The sequence below is a fragment of the Thermobia domestica genome, chromosome 3 (genome assembly GCF_964235325.1).
Source record: "Thermobia domestica chromosome 3, izTheDome1.hap1.1, whole genome shotgun sequence".
Taxonomy (NCBI): domain Eukaryota; kingdom Metazoa; phylum Arthropoda; class Insecta; order Zygentoma; family Lepismatidae; genus Thermobia; species Thermobia domestica.
This window is the reverse complement of record NC_137456.1, coordinates 229,425,177-229,449,602: the sequence shown is the minus strand read 5'-3', so window position 1 is coordinate 229,449,602 and position 24,426 is coordinate 229,425,177.

The following is a 24,426-nucleotide window of genomic DNA, read 5'->3' as shown; positions in this document are numbered from 1 at the left end:
TGACACAAAGAATACATTTAGCGGCTGTGCTTATCGCAACTCATAATTTTCTTAAGGGACAGAGTGTTATTGAACTATACCGACAAACTGTAAGTGGTTGAATCCTTACATCAAAATAAGAGAAAAAGCTAATACGGACATGTGGGGAAAAGTGCATAGTTTCAGAGCTAGGGCTGTCCAAAATCACGAAAAACCCATATTTCAACTGGCGCTATTTCAAATTCCAGAAACTAGAGTGGTGGTCTTTATGAGCTTAAAATTTGTTACGCATGTTCAATCAAAAATGCATATTTCATTAATTTTCAGTGGGTGTACAGAGTATTCCATTCAGGGTCAAATTCCCAGACCTGCCATGAACCGAATTTTGTGATGTGCTCTGAATTTATGATTGGTCCAGAGTAGGTAAACAAAAAGCCTTGGTAGTAGTGAACACAGAATCTTTTGGCGCGATGTCGGAAGTGTTAAGGATCGTCAGCAGCACGATTTGTTGTAGTCGGGAAAACGCATGATATAATGTTTTCTTTTACGCTTATAACTGAAGAAACGTGAAATATACTGTGACGAAATACATCACATCACAATTTTTTCCGAACACACACACACACACACACACACAAAACATGGAGCTGGCGGTTCATAACACCTCAACTTTCCTCCAAAGTATTGAGTGTCCATTGTTGTCAAGGCTTAATGTTTACCTTCTTTGAGCCCTCCTTGAAACTAGAGTGTATTTGAAAACTCCATTGGGAGCATATCTGAGTATTGCATCCTTTAGAAAATACGCTTGAATACTTTTTGAAAATGGACAAAATATACCCTTTTAGATTGTGTGTGTGGTGCTTCCTTTACGCTGATAAGGACTACCATGCACAGTTTCTCAGATTCGAAATAGGGCGTGTTGAAATCTGTCTTTAAATCGATTTTGGAGGGGAATAGCTCTCAAACTGCGGACTTTCCAGCCATAGGTCAATGTGAATATTTTATCTTATTTTGAAGTGAGGGATCACCTGTTACAGCTTCCGTTATAGTTCATTAACACCTGTATATGTATATATAGGTAGATTGGAGGATATCTATATATATACAGAGAGGTATACACGGATCATGTGAACGCAGAACTAAAGGTTTAGAGGCGAAAATCCCTATACATTCATGGATCCGGCCATATATGTTTACCTACAGTATAGAGTTTGTTTCAAGCTGATATTCATATCAGAAACCTATTCTCACTATTTAGTTCTCGCGTTCCTAATAGCACCATCCTTATCTTTTTATTTCTTTGGGAGAATCACTATTTCCATACTACGTAAAATGTATTTCAAATACAACCATTATATTCATACTTTTTTTCTGCTCGCAAGCTAAACAGAGTTACTTCCTAGTTGAATTGAATTTGTAGATACTTGCATTTCACGTATCAGACATAGTGTTGTAAATAGAAAAAAAAACGGTTCGTGTTTTTTTCAGAAATATACGTTCTTTAGAAAAAACATTGCCTCTCGTTTTTTTCTAAATTTCGTTTTTTTTAAGTAGTCATTTGTAACGCATCGTACGTCTATTTAAGTATGAAATATTTTTATGTAGGTGTAATTGCCGTAAAATGCAACATAAATTATACGCTAGATACTGATACGCTACAAATATTTTACAATTTACATGAATACCATACCTATTAACAATTCGGGTTTCAGGAGTTTTCATCAATATCAACTAAGAAATAAAAGTAGAAATGAAATTTTGTTTTTTCGTGAAAGCAGGCCTTTAATAAGTACAAAAATAATGTCACGAACAGTATAAAATTCAAATAACTTGTCTAAAGGTAAAAACTAATAATAATTTGCCTAATAGTAGTTTTCTAAATGTCATATAGAAATAATTTGTCGACTAGATATATATGATATGCAGAGCTGGCTCTACCATATATGCAACACGTGCATTTGCGTGGAGTGGCAAGCTTGGATGGTCCGGCAATATCTGTCATAAGTATATTATTTAAATTAAATAATTTTTGTTGGAAACAGACTTCATGATGACGGTAGTTACATTTACTAAGCTGGCCTTCTATTTGAATACTACATTCATAAATTATGTTTAGGTTGCATTAATTTAAGGCAATATGGACAATGTTAAAGCAAACGGTCGAATAAATCCGAGCACAAATTGCTTGATTGTTCTTAAATGCAAGAGTTCAATTCTCGAATAGTAGTGCATATCTGTTCCATTTAGTAAGTTATCACAGTTTTGATATGAAACTAGTCTTGTTTTTGTCAGAAACAGGTTCCTTATCATTGAAGATACAAACAATTTTTTTTTTTTAATGTTAGAACATGTAGAAGAAAAATCAAGAAATCAAGATAAAAGAGCTAGTTGCACTGAAATTGCAAACTGATACATTGAGATTGAAGCTCGATAGTGAATTCTATAAAAAGGATTACCAACTTTCCTCTGCAGGTGTGTTAGCTTTATCTTTCAATAATATAATAGATTAATATTGAAAGAAAGAAAGACACAACGGGATTGCATTTTTAGTACGTATTTAAGCTTTTCTGAGTGGAACTGCACTTACCCTCACCTTCGTTGTTCATGCTGGAGTAGCATAATTAAAATCATGACTTTTTAGATGTGTTCTTTCTGGAGAAAGGGGGAGGCGGCAAATTATGCCATTACACGAGTTGACAAATTGACTAGAGCCGGCCCTGCTGATATGTATATAAAACACATGAATATAGGATGACTCAATTTGAACTAATGCAGGGTGTTTCAAAATTAATATTAGGGTTTTGAAACTTTGTAGTATCTGTTACAATTACCTTACAATTATAAATATTATATCAAATGAAAGAGCAGCTCTGTTTTGTACGCACGCATGTACATGCATTGTTTCTTCTGTCTGCCGTTAGAAAGAGCAAGTAGCAAAGATGGAGACTAGAGAGCAGAAAGCTTTTTGTGTTTTAATAAAGACTGAATCTGTACAGTGCAACCGTCTGTATGAAGAATATTAAGGAGACTCTTGCAACTACGTCTTTATCTTTTGCAGTTGCTACAGGTCTAAAGCCTGCAGACTACGGTTTACGTGCCAATTTCGCAAGTGAAATATTCCTGCATAACAATGAAGATTTTCTGGATCGTGTCGTCTTCAGTGAAAAATTGATCTTTCACCTAAGAGCTAATGTGAACACTCATAATGTTTGCATCTGGCCGTCAGCAAATCCTCAGGAGATGGTACAGTTGGAACGAGACTTCCCTAAATTGAATGTGTTTTGTGCCATATGGCGGAAAGTGTATGGGCCTTTCTCGCCTATCGACTAAATGTGTGCCGTGAGACGAATGAAACTCACATTGAATACTTGTAGCAAAGACTCTTTGAGGTGCTGTTTTGTTTGATGCATTGCTTATAATTGTACGTAAAATGTAATAAGTACTACGAAGACTTAAAAACCCGATATTCATTTTGAAACACTCTGCATTTCTCACCAACAGTGTTGGAACTAAGATGTAAAAAGGAAGGAAATTTTCCTTATAACGTTATTGTTTACAACGATATTATTATTAGTCGAGACTATAAGTACAACAACACGAGTTATTAGTCAAAAAAATGTAATCAAATGTACACTCGGTGGTCCAGGAGGCCAAAGTGACGCACACGTGGTGTATCCCTTTTTTAATCCGCTTCTGTGTGGACACTAATTAGGATATCGGGATATTACTCTTGCCAAATATGGTTGGACCATAGTTTATCATATTAATTTCTTTTTCTTCTGGTGTCGAATTTCCTTCTCAAATTTCACCCCAGTCAAAAATTCGAGAATTTTCTAATTTTGAATTTCCTTTACTTCTTTCTTCCCTATAGGTCCCTTCGTTTTAGAAAGACATCCTTAAAACTTGCCAGGTAAATATCTCAGATGGATACCTAACTGTTGACATCAATTGGACGGGCCTGCGCGGATTGTTGCCAATTAGGGAAATTAAAATTCTCTTATATTTGGGCAAAAAATTAGAAATTTTTGTTTATAAATCAGTACCTATAAGTCCGAGTGCAAGTCAACTTACGCCAATCGAACATTTGTCCTTAGTTAACAAACGCAAGTACAGATCGTTACAATGGGATAATTAGGGGGCGCACGTAAAATTCGTATTTAGGTTCTAATCCTTCATTTTCTTGTTTTGCCTTACTTTTCTGTTTACCGTAATATATTTTTGGTAATTAGAAGTTTTGTTCCTAAATAACGCCATAATACTTGTAGGATATATTTGTGGTGTAACAATGTTTAATTTACGATACCTTGCGTCTGTCTGGTAGGAGTGTTGCCAGCTACAGAAAATTTTAATACCAGATTTTAGGGGGAAATTTTGGAAAAATTATATGTTTTATCTCCATTATTTCCCTCTTGTTAGCTATATCGGAACAAACGTACCAGTATCTGGAAATGTCGTCTTTGCTCTACACAACACACTATAGAAAGTATCAATAGGATAAATAGGAGAAGTACAGTAGACTTTGTTCTCTAATTGGAAAGATAACTGTGATGTTTTTAAAGGTAGAATGAGATACTTTTATTGACATGCTTACTTTATTAGATATCGTCACAATACTTGTAGGGTATATTAGAGAGATACCAAATCTTATTTTAAGGTAGTTTGTGTGTGACTGATAGTAGTGTTACCAGCTTCCAGATTTTAGGGGCAAATTTTGGAAAAAAATCCCTTTTTTATTTCTATTATTTCCTTCTTGTTTGCTACATTCGAACAAACGTTCGAGCGTCTACCAGCCTCATCTTTAGCCTATACCGCGTATCATAAAAAGATGAACTAGAATAATTAGGGGAAGTACAGTTGAGGTTTATAATAAACTATGTTCTGGAAATGATAAGAAAATGGTGAATTTCTGAGGTAGAATGAGATTTTTCTTAATTTCATGCTTACTTTTTTATACATCGCCATGATATTTGTAGGATATATTATTGGAGTACTGCGGTTTATTTTTCGATAGTTTTCGTCTGCCTGATTGCAGCGTTTCCACCCAAACAATTAATTAACGCTATTAGGTGAAAAATTTCCCCTCTATTATTACCCTATTACTGGCTACATTGAAACAAACGTACCACTACCTGAAAGCTTCCTTTTTGCCTTATAGAACGCACCATAAAAAGTTTCAATAGGATAATTAGAGAAGTTGTAGCCCCGGCATATTTGATTTTTGCTTCTGAGGAGTAAAAAGTGTCAAAATTCCATGTGTATGACAGAATTGTTTCTTTCCCTCTTTGAATGGAAGCCAGCGACTTCAGGATTTCACTGTACCTTGTCAAAACACCAAAGATTTGTTTAGGTGACTTGAAGCCATATAGCAGGAGTGGTGCTAGATAAAAAAATTTTGAAATTCGGTCAGGGAATTTTTGTAAATTTTCACCCCTACATTTCCCTCAATAATTTCCCACCCGTTGGCAACACTGCAATGCAACTTACACCACAAAATAGCCACATCCATTTTCTAAAAAACAAGACCTTTAACAATATCAATCGAATGAATAGTTTATGAGCAATAAGTCACTAGCTGGAAATGTAGGGAAACTCCAAAAATGACCTGCGGCCGAAATGAATAATCACACAATTTTGCTAGTATAGGTACAAAGAAATAAACTGTTTGTAAGTTACGAGGGCTTCGACTCACGTTCTGTTCAATATTTCAATAATCTGCAACATAAATCAATAAATAATACTTGCCAGAAAAAAAAAACAATTTTTTACAACACTAATCAGATAATGCACGTGGTATAATATATATTTACATATCCTAAACCAAAAACAGGGGAAATCCTTATTACCGTTATTTAGGATTGCGAATTAACTTATCTTAAGCAGTATCTTCCTAGATGTTTGAGCATATGGTTTTATATTTAAAAAAAAACTAAGATATGAATTACCATACCTATTTTTAAACGAAAACTACGTATATACTTATATAATAGAAACATGAATTCTTATTTTGGACATGTGGTTACTATTTCATATCAACTTAGAAATCTATTTCAACTTTAGTAGTGCTATTATTTTCATAGCTGCTTCCTTCTTTCCAAACGGATTGTAAATAAAATTGACAGAGATTTGAAAGCTGACAGTTAATTCGATTTTTTTAAACACTTCAAATCTTCAAAAGAAAACCGGAGTGGGGACCAAAACGTCACTTATCATTACTGTGATTTCAGAAATCTCGCTAATCCTACTTGTTTTCTTTATAAGTTAACTAACTCACCGAACGAATCCTTTAAGGGATAAATAGAGGTTGGTAAATGACTTTCGGAGCAATGTTTCGCAAGGCAGTAGTGCACCTTTTAAGTGTTGATATTGCGAACTTTGTGGGCACAATAGCCAGAAATAGCTCTGAAAAGCCGTCTTAAAGTTTCCGAAAAGACGCGTTAGGCTCTCAAAAGGCGGCGTGACAGTTTGCTGAGTATATGCACTTCATATGCAAAGGGTCCAGGATTCGATTCCACTCTGGTCGTTTTTGCTTTAACCAGCGTGTACCCATTAGTAACTACAAGCAAAATATTGATTTATCATATGTTTGTAATCTATGAAAGAAGAGAGATGTTCAAATCAGTGGTAAAATTTGAAATTTTCCATGTTAACTAGCAATAAAATGTAATCTACTCGAAAATATATCGATAACACGAGTTATATTATGGTTAGTACAGTCCTTTGATCAAAATAGTTCTTGAATCAACCTGTGTATATCTGCTTGATAATTTGTGAATTACCAGGGTAATGAGATAATACTAGATGCATGCAATATCCAGGAGCTTAATTTCAGACGAGAAAAGCATGGAATACTGTGACAGCTCTAGCCAGGGACGTCATTTAGGGGACCAAGAGATGATATTTGCCCCCAAGAGTTTGAGAAATACATATACTTTAATCGATTGTCTACTACTATTCTAGCACTTAACGTGAAAGTCTTATGTCACTGGTACCCTTGTCTCCCTCAAGCAAAGTCTTAAATGTCGCCTCTGTTATAGCGTACATCCAGTATTACCGAAGGATATTTTACCCTCATCCCTCTTGTAATTCGCACTGTCCACTGCTTCAAGAACTTTTTTACACAACAACTGTGGTAAACATAATGTAGATCATGCTACCTATATATTTAAAAGTATTTTTTGTTAGTTAACATGAAACATTTCAAGGTTTTACAACTGATTTGAACATTTTTATTGTTCTATGCACTATAAACATATGGTGAATTAATATATAACTTGTAGTTACAAATGGGTATTTTATATAAAAAATAAAAAATACTCGAACGGGAATCGAACCCGGGAACCTTTGCACGTGAGATGATGTGTAGATGTTTCTCACACTGTCATGCAATTACTTGATTACTTACATTTTATCATACATGCGGAGAGTCAGAAACTTTAAGACGCTTTCTCTTGCTACTGTGCTCTAACAGTTTGTTATATTAACAATATAAATGTACACTACTACGTCGCGAAGTTGCCCCGAATTTCATTTACCGAAGTCTACTTTCTCCTGTTCAGTAACTCGTGTCTATTTCCTACTCAGTTGTACTCTTTCTTCAGTTATATCCAATATCCTTGTATGACTGGGACACAGACACAGACACAGAATACATTTAAAATTCTACAAGTGTTTCCTGCACCTGTAACACCACACATGCACGTGCTAGCCATTATACCAGCGGGTAGGGCTACTTGACGATACAATCAACTTATAAAGCCTATCGCATTTTAATAGTTCTGCTAGAAATGCTTGGGGTGTGTATATGCAGTTGTAATACATTGAATGATTGATTTGAGACAGGGAAAGTTTTGAACTCAATGCTTTTTCTGGTTGTTTTTTTTATTGTGTTTACTTTCTGTATTTTTCGTATACTGCATGAAACAACAAACACATCTTTCGGTACGGTGTCCAGAAATATTTGTTTTAACTGATCGGAAGGCAAATCCTTCATTGAAGTGATATAGGGTAATGTGTAGTATTCTTTTTATATGCTAACTTCCTTCGTGGCTAACCTGTTAGCGTATGCATTTTGACGCAAGACACCCGGTTCGATTACCGGTGTGACCTCAGTTTGGTTCGAATTTCACGTTAATCAGTAGGTCCACGTCTCATATAGCCTCGCCACTGAAAGGGACACCAAACTCAAAATCAACTAAACACTATTTTTATACCATCAATAGCAACAAGGGACAGATGTTACTATTCGAAAATTATGCATGTATTACTTTGACATATATTACAAAGTATCGAACGATTTGCAACATTAATTACAAAACCTTTAAGAAAAAGCAGCTTTATTAACCTTAAATTACTTACACGCAGTATCCAATTGTATAGGGCCTACTACTTATCTTTCTTATTTAATTTATCGGGAACCGTGGCTCACTGGTAGAGTGCTTACGTTTGGTGTGTAGGATTTCTGCTCCGATTCCTCCCCAGAAAGCTTGCCGTCAACAACATAGTTTCAGTGGGTTTTCTCGAAGTACTTCCCTTTCTTCCCAGTTTATCATTCTACCAACTTTATCATTATTCTTGTTTTACCCATCTTCTCACTTTGCCTAAATGAGCAGAGTTCCAGAAAATTGTCTCCATACAAATTGAGTCGTGATAAAGAAAGCAATTATCCGGGTTACTAACCCGCTTTCATTCGCTATCGCTCGGCCGGCATTACTATATAAGCTGTGTATAGAGATTTGATAAAGAAAGGAACCAACCTGTCCACTAACCCAAATTCACCTATATGTGCGGACCATCATCCTAGAATATTCCGGTCTAAAGGACGTAATAGCGGGACATAAAACCACGGGCACATCTGGCGTTGAAATACGAGTACACGTCCCGCAAATATTTGTGAGTACGAGATAAATGGATCAATGGTGAAAGTATTTATATCTATATGGAAGAAGTAAAAATATAGGCAGAAAAAATCGTTATGTCAGTCCTTAAACATTAGGTTGATGTGATAAAATGTCCCCCTGACCTCTCCCGCCTTCAAAGAAGGTTTTTTTTTTAAATTTGGTCTTCTTGGTTAGTCAAAGTAGTCTCGGTTGCAGGTGCACAATATTTCATTGCTTAAACAACAACAATTGCTTTCCATGACAAAGAGAGGCTGGGGAAAGGAAGGAATGGATATATAGAATGTTTATCTATACAGGAACCACTTCTCAGTACATATCAACACCATGTCTGGAAATGGCTCCTTCCTCACACGAGACACCAAAGAAACACAGGTGTCTTTTCACGTTGCCTTCTGGCCCGGAGTCAAATCATGTGGGACCCATCGACCGAACTTGTTGTGCTTCTCAAGTTGATGGAAGCATAGTCGAATGTTTTCTCCACTCATACTGAATTCTAGTCCTTTTCTCACATATATGCTAACTGATCGCCTGAATTGCTGCCTGAAGGTTATTTTGTACATGTAATGGTCTTCCGTAAAGTGGTGGGTCTTCGAGTGTTTCGTCACCGCCCTTAAGCTGGTTAAACCAAAATCTCAGTACATGTCAACACCCTTACCAAGAGATTGGCACATATTTCACCCCACTGCAGTGGCGTTTAACCCCAGTTTGAATTCGTACAGCATAAAGACCCTTACGATGCTCGGTAGAGGTCCCATGTTCACTTTGACCTTACACAAGTCCTCGGTGTAACTGGACTGTCACAAGTAGATAGATTCTTGCATATCGTCACAGGAACAATTGAGTTTCGCCTTATCTCCATTCGCATTCTACTCACGGTGAGAGCAGCAATTGAACACAGATTCACAAAAGGGAACAGAACTTAGTGATTACTGCTATATAGAGTTAATAATGCGCGTTTCATACCTAGCAAATGGATCTCATACTTTTAGTGTAGCAACGATCCTCAACAACTAATTATGAATATTTTCTTACAACATCACATTTTAGGAAGTATCATAGTCTGATACATAAGACCTCACACATGAACAGAACTGGATATAAGAAAACACTATAGATCTCATAGTGAAAAAAACTTATAGACATGAAACTAAAAGTCCTGTTGATCATCGCTGAGTTTTCTCTTTGAAAATATAATTATAGTTCTCATTACAATAAGCATTATCCTACATGTTTATACAAGTGTTGAACTTTACTGGTGCTATCAAAACGGTACTGAATCATTATACTTTCCGGAAGAATGTAGTTAGCTTCGTAAATGGAATGTAAAATACACAGTGAGAAATATGCTTTTTAAGGTACAAGCTGGTACTCTTATTAACAATTTTAAACTACCAACGTATACTTATGAAATATAATAATTGATACGTACACGATGGGTTCAATCACAGCTTAACATTGCGTAATATTAATTTCAATTGTATTATCACAAATATTTCACGCTTTTCCTAGATATAATGAGAACTTGTTTTGTGTATAATAAATTTCAAAATGTGCAATGTCTTCCTAGTGAGGATCTACTTAATATCTGTACTTACATACAAACACTATGTGATCAAAAGCATTAGGATACCTTGCTGAAAATGACAAGATCGTGGCCCCCACCATCGGTACTGCTGGAATTCAATATGGTGTTGGCGCACCCTTAGCCTTGATGACAACTTCCACTCTCGCAGGCATACTATCAATCAGGTGCTAAAGTTTTCTTAGGGAATGACAGCCCATTCTTAACTGAGTGCTGAACTGAGGAAAGGTATCCATGTAGGACGGTGAGGCCTGGCACGAAGTCGGCGTTCCAAAACACCCTAAGGTGTTCTATAGGATTCAAATCAGAGCTCTGTGCAGGCCAGTCCATTACAGGGATGTTATGGTCGTGTAACCACTCCGCCACAGTCCGTTCAGTATGCACAGGTGCTCTATACTGTTGAAAGATGCAATCGCCATCCACGAATGATCTTCAGCAGTAGGAACAAGAAAGTGCTTAAAACATCCAGTAGGCCTGCGCTGTGAGAGTGCCACACAAAACAACAAGGGATGCAAGCCCCCTCCAAGAGACACATTACCACATAATAACACCACCGCCTCCGAATTTTACTGGTATCATTACACATGCTGACAGATGACGTTCACCGGGCATTCGTTATACCCACACACTGCCATCGGATTGGCACATTGTGTACCGTGATTCGTTACTCCAGATAACGTTTTTCCACTGTTCAACCGTCCAACGTTTACGCTCCTTATATCAAGCAGGATGTGTGGCTTATGAGCAGCCGCTCGACCATGAAATCCAAGTTTTCTCACCTCCCGCCTAACTACCATAGTACTTGGAGTGGATCCTGATGCAGTTAGGAATTCTTGTGTAAATGTCTGGATAGATGTCTGGCTATTACACTTTACGACCCTCTTGAACTGTCGACAACAGACGAGGTCTACCTGTACGCTTTTTGAGCTGTATGTGTCCCTTCAAGTTTCCACTTAACTATCACATCAGACACAGTGCACTTAGGTATGTTTAGGAGTTTAGAAATCTTGCGTGCAGACTTCTGACACAAGTGACACATAATCACCTGACCACGTTCGAAGTCCGTGAGTTCCGTGGAGCGCTCCTTTCTGCTTTCTCACGAGATATAGTGACTACTGAGGTCGCTGTAAATGTGTACCTGGCAGTATGTGGCACCATAATTCACCTACTATGAAAAACGTTTGGTTTTGGGGTGTACGAAAACGTTTGATCACATAGTATATATACGTGCGTTTGTAAACAGTGAATATGTTCATATTATGATCTATTAAGTTACACCTTTGAATTCTTCCCATTTTAAAACTCTTATTCTATTGAAACGTTTATATCAATTGTAACACATAAATACTAGTTTGGTATAAGGAACAAACCCGTCATAATAACCAAGAACGGAGTTGAAAGTGAAACATATTCCATATTCTGTTTTTAAGATCTTAGGTTCCACATACTTTCTATTGGACCTTGGAACTGCTATTCCTCTGTTTTCTACTAAAACCTGAAACAATGAAAAATATATATTCAGAGATAATTCATTACATATATCTATGGGTCTTACCGGGCTGCATCCAGAAGGTTTCGTGCAGAAAATATAAAAGAACCTATTACGAATTATGTAATACAGAAATTTAAATTTCGATATATATAACTTAATGGCCTTCTAACAAAATGAATTAAATCCAAGTTAATTTCCAACATACTTATTTTGATAAATGATTTCTTTGTCCCCTCCCTAGTGAAGGAGAAAGGGACAACTATAAAATGTTAAATCGGGACCCCTACCTTTACTGCAAATTTAAATTCTACCACCAAAAATACGTAACTTTCACTTTAAGTACTTTTTTGTTATCTTTCACGATGAGGCTAACATCTGAAAAAAAGTACGATATACGTCATTTGAGGTTCATAATAATCGAGATATGTGGCGAAATACACTTGAAATTCATAAACCACGAAATACGTATCTAATACTTTAAAAAAACTATTCAACTAACATAAAACGAAATTACAATCCCCGTCCCTAAGGAAGGGAGGAGGACCAAATTTAAAATTTCAGAGTGTCCATATTTTCGTTGTAGACTAAGATTCTGCGACCAATAGTCTAGACTTTTATTAAAATACTTTTTCGTTGTCATTCTAAGGCTCTATAATTGCAAAAGAGGGAAAATCACCGTAAATCACATGAGATTGACAATAAACGATATTTCTAGAAATACACTTCAGATTCAGAAACAATGAAACAAGTATCCAATATTTTGAAAAGATATATTCAACTACATGAAACGAAATGCCCCTTAACCTCTCTAAGGGAGAAAGAATTGCAATTGTAAAATTTGAAATTCAACCCCTATTTATACATCAAATTCTTATTACGTGACTGAAAATAGGTAACTTTTACGTGAAATACTTTTTTGTTTTCCTACTAGATGACGCTGGTGTCGCAAAAACATTAATTTCATCCTATGTTACGTGAGGTTAATAATGAACTAAGTATCTGGAGCAGTACACTGAAGATTCGAAAATTACGAAACATGTCAATTTCATTTTAAAGATCTACTTAATTAGTGTAAAACAACGTTACTTCTATCCTCCTTATATAGCACCTTTTTCCTATCCTCTTAAATGACACTCTAATGACAAAACATTGTCATCATACGTCACCTGCGATGAATAATAAACAAAAAAGCTAAAGAAACATACTTCGGATTCCAAAATCCCGAAATAAATTAGAGATATCTATTCACTTAGCACTAACAAATGCTGCTTCGTTAGAAGTAGTAAAGGCCAATTTTAAAATTTGAAATGGAAACTCCTATTTTTAATGCAAAATCTTACTCTGGGACCTAAAATATGTTACTTCTACCTAGTACACGCTTTACAAGAGCTATTCATCTAATTTAAAACGAAGTTAGCCACGCCATACCCAAGAAGGGTGGAGTGGTGAACTTCAAAATTTCAAATAAAAGCCCCGTAATTTTACTGGAGATTTGGATTCATCCACCGGAAATAGATAAGCTTTACCTGAAGTACTCTTTATTCATCCTCCATTGTAATAGCAAAAAAAGAAAAAAAAAAGATATCATAATACGTCACCTGAGGTTGATAAAAATTGTTACGTGAAGAACAGGACACGCAGTATGATGATGATGCTAAGATTTCCATACAAATAAAGATATCCCTTTCTAATAATATTCTTCAAAATCTGAAAATATTATGTGAGATTACTGATACGGTGAAAGTTAATCAACATCAGGTCAACGTTGGAATATGAATGTTTCAGTTAAATGATTGAGCGGTGTCTAAACATAATTAAGTTATTCATTTTGTTATTATGGTTATGTAGATTTCTTCAATGACGATTTTTTTAGTAAAGCAGTAAAACTTTTTTTTGTTTTGTTCACATCGCTTTAGTTTCGTGCTGTGTAGATGAAGGGGTATAAGTGAGATTCCCAGCTAGTTTTATTACACGTGCATTCTCCTTTCTTACACATATACTCATCCATATCTTTCTTATACTTTCGCTTTATTTATACACACTGTATATTTGTCTTTTCCCTAATTTTCCACTCGTCTATCTGGGAACTTGTTCTCTTTCACATCTCGAATTCCTTTCATGAATGAATTTGACATTTTATCAAATTCTCGAGTATAACATTTTTCTCTATTCATGTCCATTACTCTTTCATTCCATATTTGTTAATTGTAATACATTTTGCTATTACCAATTTTTCTTAAATCCAAATGCCGGCGGCTCCCATTTCTGTCCCATAAGTTGCTGAATCAATTTCGCATACAATTATAGTTCATAACCATTTTTATGCTTGGGTTATGTTTACATAGTTAATTATTAATTTTAATTCGCCATTCATTTTAATTTTCAAGACACGTTTTTCTGCATCAACCAATTATAGTTTACACACTTGAAGCTCACTTTAATATCTTGTCTGGTGCACTTGTTGATAATACCATTAATGGCAGTAGCGAATTAATGAATCAGAATATGATTTGAATATAGATTGTGGGATTGTACGTGAGAGATGAAAGTGAAACTGTAAGTCTAACTAATTAATATATTAGTCTTTAAGAAAGAAAGCAAATGTGCTCTGGTAAAATTAACGCAATAGACAGTTAATCAGAAGGAGACCTACATATCTGTCACTCCTACGGCATATTCTTTAAATATTTACAGTTGAAGGTGAAGCAATTATAGTTGATAGTAGTAATCACTATCACAAGCTTAGCTCTTCTGTTTCAAATGATTTTTATTGGAGCTCTCTAAGTTCTAACGCTCTCTTTATTTAAATAAATAGATTCGTAAAGAGGAAACCATTGGTTTACCTCTCCAAACGAGAAAAGATATCTATCTTGAGGATACAATTTTGTGGTGATCGCCAAAAGTCATATGCTGAAGTAAGGGCAGTAGTTAATGAAACGTTTCAAGATCTATAAAATCCCATTTTGAGATCTACTGTCGAACGTACAGTAAGGTACTTCGAGGAAATAAGAATTATAAAGAATAGTGACATTCCTGATCGACCAAAATTTTAGAAAATTGTAGACAAACCTTAGATATTGCACAGCCATTTGTTGAAAACCTTAACCTTAGCAAACGTAAAGCTGTTGAAGATGACATTAGTCAGATGTACGTTACAAGAATATTAAAGAAAATGAAGTTCCATCCACACAAAATTCATATGATACACACGCTGAATGAAGATGACTTTGTTTGAAATGTAGAATTTTGCGAAGATATAAATCGAATTGATGGTGATCCTACTTTTCTTACCAGCATTATACTCTCCTATGAAGCCTTGTTTCGCTTAATATGACATGTTAATAGGCATAGTTGCAGATTTTGGTCGGACATTATTCTTCATTGGTCCGCTGCATCCATACTTAACATTCTGAAAAGTTGAACAAATGGGCGGCGGTATTGAATAATATAATCATTGTTGCCATTTTTATTAATGGCAATTTGACTTCTGAACTGTATGCGAATGTGCTTAGAAATAAAGACGTTTAAGCAATAGAGAGACTATAGAAGAGAATTTCGTCCAAACATGGTTCCAGCAAGGTGGTACAGGTCTACACTACGGTGTAAATATACGATTTTTTTAAACGGAACTTTCGTAAATGCGGATTGGCAGATGAAGCGCTACTTGCTCTTCTGAATTATTCGCCACTGAACTGTTTATTATGGGGCATATCTGAAAACCCATGTCTAACAAACAATGCCAGACATTTTAGATAATCTTCGACTTATGATTATTGATGAATGTACACTTATTGAACCGGACGCCATAAGCAATGCTGTAGTTGGCCTTTGCCATGGAATTGGTCCCTGTGAAATGGAGGAAGGTGTACAGTTGTAGCACATGGTGTGAAACGTCAGCTACACTTTGTCAGCTCCAAATCAAACAACATAATAACGAAAAGAAATTGGGCATACTTTTGAAGTACTTCGAACAGAACAGGGAAACAGTACGTATCTGATTAAAATGAAACGCTGTAACGCAATCAGCTACTAGGACAACCGTAAATTAGGGTGGTACGAAACAAAGAGAAGAAAATATTTCCTATTATCGAATTTTATGTAAAATGATCTGAATCAGTGTTCAACGCAGTTTCAAGTACTATATAAACAAGTGTCTCAGCCATATCTGATAATTTACTGAACTTTAGTTGGGTAAAGCATCTACTATTGTTGACATGATACAGTGCTTTGACTATCAGATTGATGTGTCGAACTATAAAATGCATTTATGTGAAGCATCTTTGACATGGAGCATATACTTAGAAATATTTTTGAATTTTTCTCCCATGTAACATAAAATAAAAATCATTACGAGTAACTAAACGTGATTTATTTACATTTGAGATCGGGAAGGTCATTTATAATACTCCTGTATATCAATTATATTTCTTTGTGCTTGTTCCACGGTTTTGTAAATTTCTACTGTGATATTTCCTTTGTTATTTGTGCTTTTACGTGTTCGTGTAAAATAATGATTTTGTTACAGATGCGTACATCTCACGTGACTAGCTGAACTTCATACTTCTAAAACATAACAACTTTGTTTCTCACATGGTAATGATTTTTCACGTTTTACTTGAAATATAAATGAAAGGAATCTAATTTTGTGCTAGACTTTGAAATATAGTGGGTGTGTCTTTCGGGATTTTTGAATTTCAAGTGTATTTTTTGGGATATTTAGTTCATTATCAGCGACAGGTGATGTATGATATTATTCGATATTTAGATTTATTTTGCGATTACCGTACCATTTTGAATCGCAGCGAAGAGGACGTGAAGTAGAAGTTACACATTTTTGGTCACAACATCCGAATCCGCAATACCAATAGGGGGTTCCAGTTCAAATTATAAAATTGCCCGTCCTCTTCCTTAGAGAGGGGAGGGTAATTTCACTTTATGTTGGTTAAACCGATCATTTCAAAATATTGGACACAAATACTTGGTTTTGGAATTCAAAGTGTATTCTTCAAGATATTTTGTTTAATATCAATCTCAGGTGTTGTACGATTATATTCACTTATTACCAAACACAGATACATCTAGAAAGATAACGAAAAAGTACTTCAAGTAAAAGTTAGGTATGTTGGACACAGAGTCCGAATCTACAATAAAAATATGGATTTTCTACTTGAAATTTTAAATTTGTCCCTCCCTCCTTTCTTAGGAAGAATTACGGCAACTTAATTTTATGTTGGTGGAATAGATATTTTTAAAATATTGAACAAGTATTTCGTGATTTCTACGTATCAAGTGTATTTCTCGAGATGTTTCGATTATTATCAACCTTAGGTCAAGTAGGATAATATTTACTTTTTTCACGATTATGGGAGCGTCTAGAAAATAACGAATGTGTACTTCAAGTAAATGTTGCGTATTTGTGTTCGTAGAATCCGAATCTCCAACAGAAATAGTTGGGTTTCATTTAAAATTTTAAACTTGCCCCTCCTTTCCCAGTTAGGAGCAGAAACTTCATTTTATGTTAGTTGCATGGATGTTTCTAGAGTATTATACACGCTTCTCATGATTTCTAAATTTCAAGTATATTGCTCGGAGATATTTCACTGTCCCGATCTATATGTTTGACACTGCCTATATTAATATATATATATATATATATCAGTGTGTGTGTGTGTATGTATGTATGAACTACTCCCAGCAAATAACTATTTCCCTTAATGTTCTGGACGTCATTCAAGTTGCAACAGTACCAGAAAGCAATTTACATCACCTGTATGTAGGGACTCCCGCACCCGAAATAGATTGTGATGAAATTTCTACAAAATAAACAAGGATGGAGTTGTTAGTCAGTTGAAAGCTGTATCAGACTAATTCTTTCTAACATTCTTCTCATTGTGGGCACTGAAGATACCGAGTATAAATATAGTGCAGGTGCTAGGTTTTTTTTCAGAATTACATGATATATGCGTCAAAGAAGATGAAATATTTGCGAACAGATACATTATAATTGAAATAAATGATATGTGGTTGATCTTTCTGTGGTTTTCGGATAGTGGATTTACTTAAAAATGTTATTTGTAGCACCTCATCCTATTGAAATTTCCAGTAATTATGTTATCCAAGACTTCTTTAATAAAAACGTTTGAAATATGATCTTCCAAAGAATAATCTTTCAGATCCCAAATTGGGTTATACTGACTTTTAGGGATACAAGATATTTTCAAGATATAAAGTTACCAGCAGGAGATATTTTTGGAGTATGGCAAGTAATATGAGAAATGAATTGGATTTCAACAGGGTTGTAAGTGTGAGCGCTTATTTCAGCTGGCTCATTTGCTTACACTTTTCTGTTGTAACTTTTACAATAAATTACTTTCGAAGAAAAAAAATAGAAACAATTTCTTGAATGTATGACCCCTTGGAATATGCGTAAATCCTATTTCTTCAAAACTACTTCAAATAAATGTACCATGTGATCAAAAGTATCCGGACACCCCAAAAACATGCGTTTTTAATGTTATTTGCATTATGCTGCCACATACTGCCAGGTGCACATTACCAGCGATCTCAGTAGTCACTAGACACTGTGAGAAAACAGAATCTGGCGCTCCGGGGAACTCACGTACTTTGAAGGTGGTCAGATGATTGGATGTCATTTGTGTTAAGTGTCTGTACGCGAGATTTCGACACTCCTAATCATCCCTAGGACCACTGTGTCTGATGTGATAGTGAAGTGAAAAGGTGAAGGGACACGTACAACACAAAAGCCTACAGGCACACCTCGTCTGTTGACTAACAGAGACCGCCGACAATTCAAGAGGGCCGTAAAATGTAATAGGCAGACATTTATCCACAGACCATCACACAGAAATTTCAAACTGCATCAGGATCCACTCCAAGTAAAGTGACAGTTAGGGGTGAGGTGAGAAACTTGGATTTCAAGGTCGAACGGCTACTCATGAGCCACGCATCACGCAAGTAAATGCCAAACGAGGCCTCCCTGGGTGTAAGGAGCGTAAACATTGGAAGATTGAACAGTGGAAGAACGTGGTCCGGAGTGACGATTCACGGTACACAATGTGTCGATCCGATGGCAGGGTGTGGGTATGGCAAATCCCCGGTGAACGTCATCTGTCAGCGTGTGAGGTACCAACAGTAAAATTCGGAAGTGGTGGTGTTATGGTGTGGTCGTGTTTTTCTGGTAGGGGGTTTGCATCCCTTGTTGTTTTGCGTGGCACTCTCACAGCGCAGGCCTAAATTGATGCTTTAAGCATCTTCTTTCTTCCCACTGCTTAAGAGCAATTAGGGGATTGCAATTGCATCTTTCAACACAATCGAGCCCCTGTTCATATTGCACGGCCTGTGGCGGAGTGGTTACAAGACCATAATATCCCTGTAATGGACTGGTCTGCACAGAGTCCTGACTTGCATTATATAGAACACGTTTGGGATGTTTTAGAACGCCGACTTCGTGCCAGGCCTCACCGTCCTACGTGGATACCTCTACTCAGTTCAGCTCTCATTAAAGAATGGGCTACCATTTCCCAGAAAGTCTTCCAGCACCTGATTGAAAGTATACCTGCGAAAGTGGAAGCTGTCATCGACGCTAAAGGTGCGTCAACACCATATTGAATTCCAGCGGTACCGATGGAGAGAGCCACGAACCTGTAAGTCATTTTCAGCCAAGTGTTCGGATACGTTTGATCACATACTATAATGAAAGGATTCATTTTGTTCTAATGCGTTGTGATTTTGAGAATAGTGAACCATGTAAATTATGTTATTGAGAAGCTTGATTCATCAGAATGTATCAGGTGGAGCTTTGTATTTTAAAGTCTGTAATTTCTTTTACAAGCTTTATATTAAATGTTGATAGCAATTAAACAGGCAATTTTCGTATCAAATAAAATGGGTGTAATGTAAAATACGATGATATTCGTAATTACATTAGGGAATATTATGCTGATTAACTAGAAGAATCTACTGAGTTCTTAAAGAATAGGTTAAAGATTGTATTAAGGAGAAAGGTTTCAATGTTTATGCACTATACTCTTGCATAAATAGTGGCAGCTCTGTTTATTGCTATTCTGAGGGGAAATTTTTTTAAGTCCAACTTCGAGTATTTTAAGAAAAATGTAAAGCAGGTTCGAGCCTGCAAGCGAACCTTTGAAAACAGGGAAAGTTGTCAAATGTGTTTTTCTTTCCTAAAATATAAAAATGCTCGTTACTGAGAGTAGAAATCATCAACATAGTTTCAAATACGTTCTGATACAACATTTGAAAACCATTTATTTATATCCCTTGTTTGTCATTTTGCTTTCCAGATGTGAAAGAACATTTAGATATATGGAGGAACTTTCTCATGTGTAAATGATGATTGAAGGAAAATACATCGAACGTAATTCCCGCATGCGTAGTATAATAAATGACAAAGTGAAACCAAAAGAGCGTTTCCAATGGATGTGAATGTCATTGTCTTCTGATGTAAGTTATAATTTGCTATAAGCAGGCCGACAACACTGATGATGTTAGCACAGTGGTAAACCGTTGGACCCCACATCGTCAATTGATTCCCATCGTGGTCGATTCTTTCATCTATGAAATTCTACTTTCCAGATTGCATGAAAAAGTATATAAAATAATTACCTTAAAATGCATCAGTTGTATATTTGGTCTAGGAATTAATTCGTGCGGGTGGACAAGAGATGGCGCAACGAACGGAGCGTCCCACAGTGCCGTGTATCCACACATGTGTTGCAAACCCCTGTCATCGCGTATCGTTCGTAGTATAGGGCAGTGGATTAAAGCGTCAACAACACCAGTTTGTAGTTAAGTGAACATGGCGCAATTTGTGCCTGATAAAGTGTTTTTGCGGGGTGTCCTGCTGCATTACTTTAACATGCAGAAAAGTGCGACTGAAAGTCATCGTATTTTGGTGGAAGTGTATGGTGACCATGCTCTAGCTGAGCGAACGTGTCAGAAGTGGTTTGCACGGTTTAGAAGTGGTGATTTCGGCTTGGCAGACCAAGAGCGAGCTGGACAGCCAAAAAAAATTTTCAAGACGAAGAATTGACAGCATTGCTCGAGCAGGATTCGTGTCAAACGCAGGAACAACTTGCAGCAGCATTAGGCGTTGATCAAACAACAGTCTCCAAACGCTTGAAAGCCATGGGAATGATTCAAAAGATGTCACATTGGGTTCCACATGAATTGAAAGACAGAGACGTTGAAAGACGAAAAACCATTTGCGAATTGCTGCTTCAACGACAGAGCAGAAAGGGGTTTCTGCATCGAATTATTACGGGTGATGAGAAGTGGATCCATTACGAGAACCCTAAACGAAAAAAGGCCTGGGTGAAACCAGGTGAACCAGGTCCATCACAACCAAAACGAGATATTCACTGTGCAAAGGTTATGCTGTGCATATGGTGGGATATGAAAGGTGTGGTGTACTATGAGCTGCTGCAACCGGTTGAAACTATGAATGGAGAACGTTATCGACGACAATTAATGCGTTTGAAGCAAGCTCTGGCCAGAACACGACCAGAATGGGAGAACAGACATGATAAACTTATTGTTCAACATGATAACGCTCGCCCACATGTCGCAAAACCGGTCAAAACCTATTTAGAAAATGTCGGATGGGAAGTTTTACCCCACCCGCCGTATTCACCAGACGTTGCTCCTTCGGACTACTACTTGTTCGATTGCATGAACAACGATTTGATTGGACAGCGGTTTACTTCTTCAGAAGATATCGAAACATGGGTCTCTGACTGGATCGCTTCCAAGGATGAGGACTTCTTTCGCCACGGAATCCGTACATTGCCTGACAGATGGGCGAAAGTGGTGGCTAGCGATGAACAATATTTTTCTTAAGGTATTTATGTATTTTGTGTTTGTACTACAGCTTCAATGTGTGCGTACCAACCGCAAGAATTAATTCCTAGACCAAATATATACTGATACTATGATTGCAGAACACAAGTAGTTATTACGTTTAACACAAGGAGGACCAAAGTTTTACTTCCTTAGAAAAAGCGAGCCGTCATTTTGAGGTATGTTTAATTTAATGAGATATACGAGATGTAGCAATTACTGTAAGTAACAAGACTGGTGTCAGAAATGTGATGTATTGCAAAGAAAGTTATAAATGACTGTTATCCCCATAAATAGACTCTCGTATCTATACACCTCTGCATACGTGCTTTCCATTGTTCAAAGCAATGCTGTAGGTCATCTGATGTCACACTGTTCAACAACTCTGCCGTTTTTCGTTTCACCTTTTCCATAGACTGATAATGTGTTTCCTTCAATGCACTTTTCACTTTTGGGAATCGGTAAAAGTCACGGGGAGCGAGGTGTGGCTAATAGTAGGATAAAAGTCACAGGAATGCGCTTAGCTGCTAAAAACCTGCTCCGCAGAAAGGGTATTATGGACAGTCGCATTGTCGTGGTGGATGATACATGCATCGTTCTTCCACAAATTCTGTCTCAACTTCCTTATTCCTTCCCTCAGCTTCATTAGGACTTCTTTGTAGTAGGTATGATTCACCGTTTCATCCTAGGACATCTATTCAGTCGTGTTGATACCCGTGATATCGAAAAAAAGATGAGCATTATCTTCATTTTGGACTTGCTCATTCGTGCCTTTTTTTCATTCTTGGCGGTGTGGGAGTCTTCCAGTGCATGGACTGACTGGAAGTCACGGGGTCATACTGAAAATCCATGTTATATCACATGTGATGACACGTGTTAGCAAACCTGGTTCCCCTTTGAGTCGTTTCATGACGTCACAGCAAATGGTAATTCGAACGTTATTTGCTCCTGAGAGAGGTTTTTCGGGACAATTTTCGCATAAACTTTTGTAAAATTTAAATTGTCATGTAAAATTAGTGCTATTGTCTCTTTGTTAATCATCGTCATGTCAGCGATCATCCGAATGCTCAGACGTCTGTCTTTCCATAGAAGTTCAGTAATTGTTTGAACATTTTTGTCCATTCTTGAACTCAAAGGGCGGAAGGGTCGTTCATCATCTTCAACCTCCTCCCTTCCTTCTGAAAATCGTTTGTGCTATTCGCAAACTCTCGCACGTGACATGGTATTATCACCATCCACCTCTTTTAACATTCCATCGTGTTCTGTTTAATTTCACCAGAAATTTGATGCTAATGCGCTGCTCAACTTTACTGTTCACCATGATTCCGGCACTGCTACAGAACACTGTCCTCATCATGAAATCCTGCAAAGAAAAGAAAATCTTTCAGAAATATGAAACAAACGGTGCCTGCTCATGGAGGTTCAAGATCAACAACATATCATTAGCTACTTCCCACCCACGATCCTGCGAAACTGAAGGTGAGCAGTCTCGTTATTTTATTGCCACATCTCGTATATATTTTTCTTTATATTTTTGTTGTTTTAACTTTAATTTAACCCTTTATTTCGCACTATTGCTCTCAGGCAACATTGTATTCTATTGCATTATCCGCATTAATTACAACCTTAATGATTATTTAGTTGGCATTACTGCTTTCTTGCAATATTCGTATAGATGATTTGCGGGTTGCTTCTTTAGATACTTCTGATCTTCGTCAACAGAGGACAATCACATTTAGTATTGTAGAAAATATTTCAACGAGACTGTTGCTAGTTACTGAGAGTATTCTGATGATATTTGACCATAATAAGACAATGCTGTGCAGTAGCGACACATAAAACCTGTTATATAGCAATGTTGCTTTGAAATAAGCACCCAGTATTTTCTAACCAAAATATTAAAATACTTTAAAAATTACGAAATTATGATCGGGAAGATGTGTTTCAACCATAAAAGCGAACTAAATATTAAACACAAATTATAAATATTAAAAATGAATGTTAAATACTAATTGAGAAAATAGTGTAATGGCAACAAATAATTAACTGCTATTTTTCATATAGACCTTACTTCTTAATATTCTTTTTTCAGCAAGTCATTTACGTTCTTCAGATATATTCATAATCGTAAAAGGGTATAAACAGATAATATCCAAAGTCGGATTGTACTTCCATACAAACAACTCAACAGCATCAAAACGCTCACAGGATATAACCCGATTCCCAAAGTTCCGTGAAGAAACTGAAGTTCTCCTTAGAACGGAAATTCTTTATATAGGGTTTTAGTTCAATATACTGAAATGATTTGGTATCATGAAAGTGGCATGTTTTATAACATCTCCATGCCTTGGCCGCTCTCTTTCTTGCTATATTTTATATAAAACATAAAAGTTCATGTATGTATGTATGTGTGTGTGTGTGCGTTAAAACATAATTCTCATAGGTCTAGAGCAACTCGATATTAGTGTCGAATACATAGTTTCGGGGTCGCTTAATTAAATAGTGTCACTTTCAATTAAGCTTAAGTCCAATTAGGCTCCATTAGCACCCAGGGTAGTTAGGTAGGTCCGTAAAAGCATCGAAAACGACCCTTATTTGTG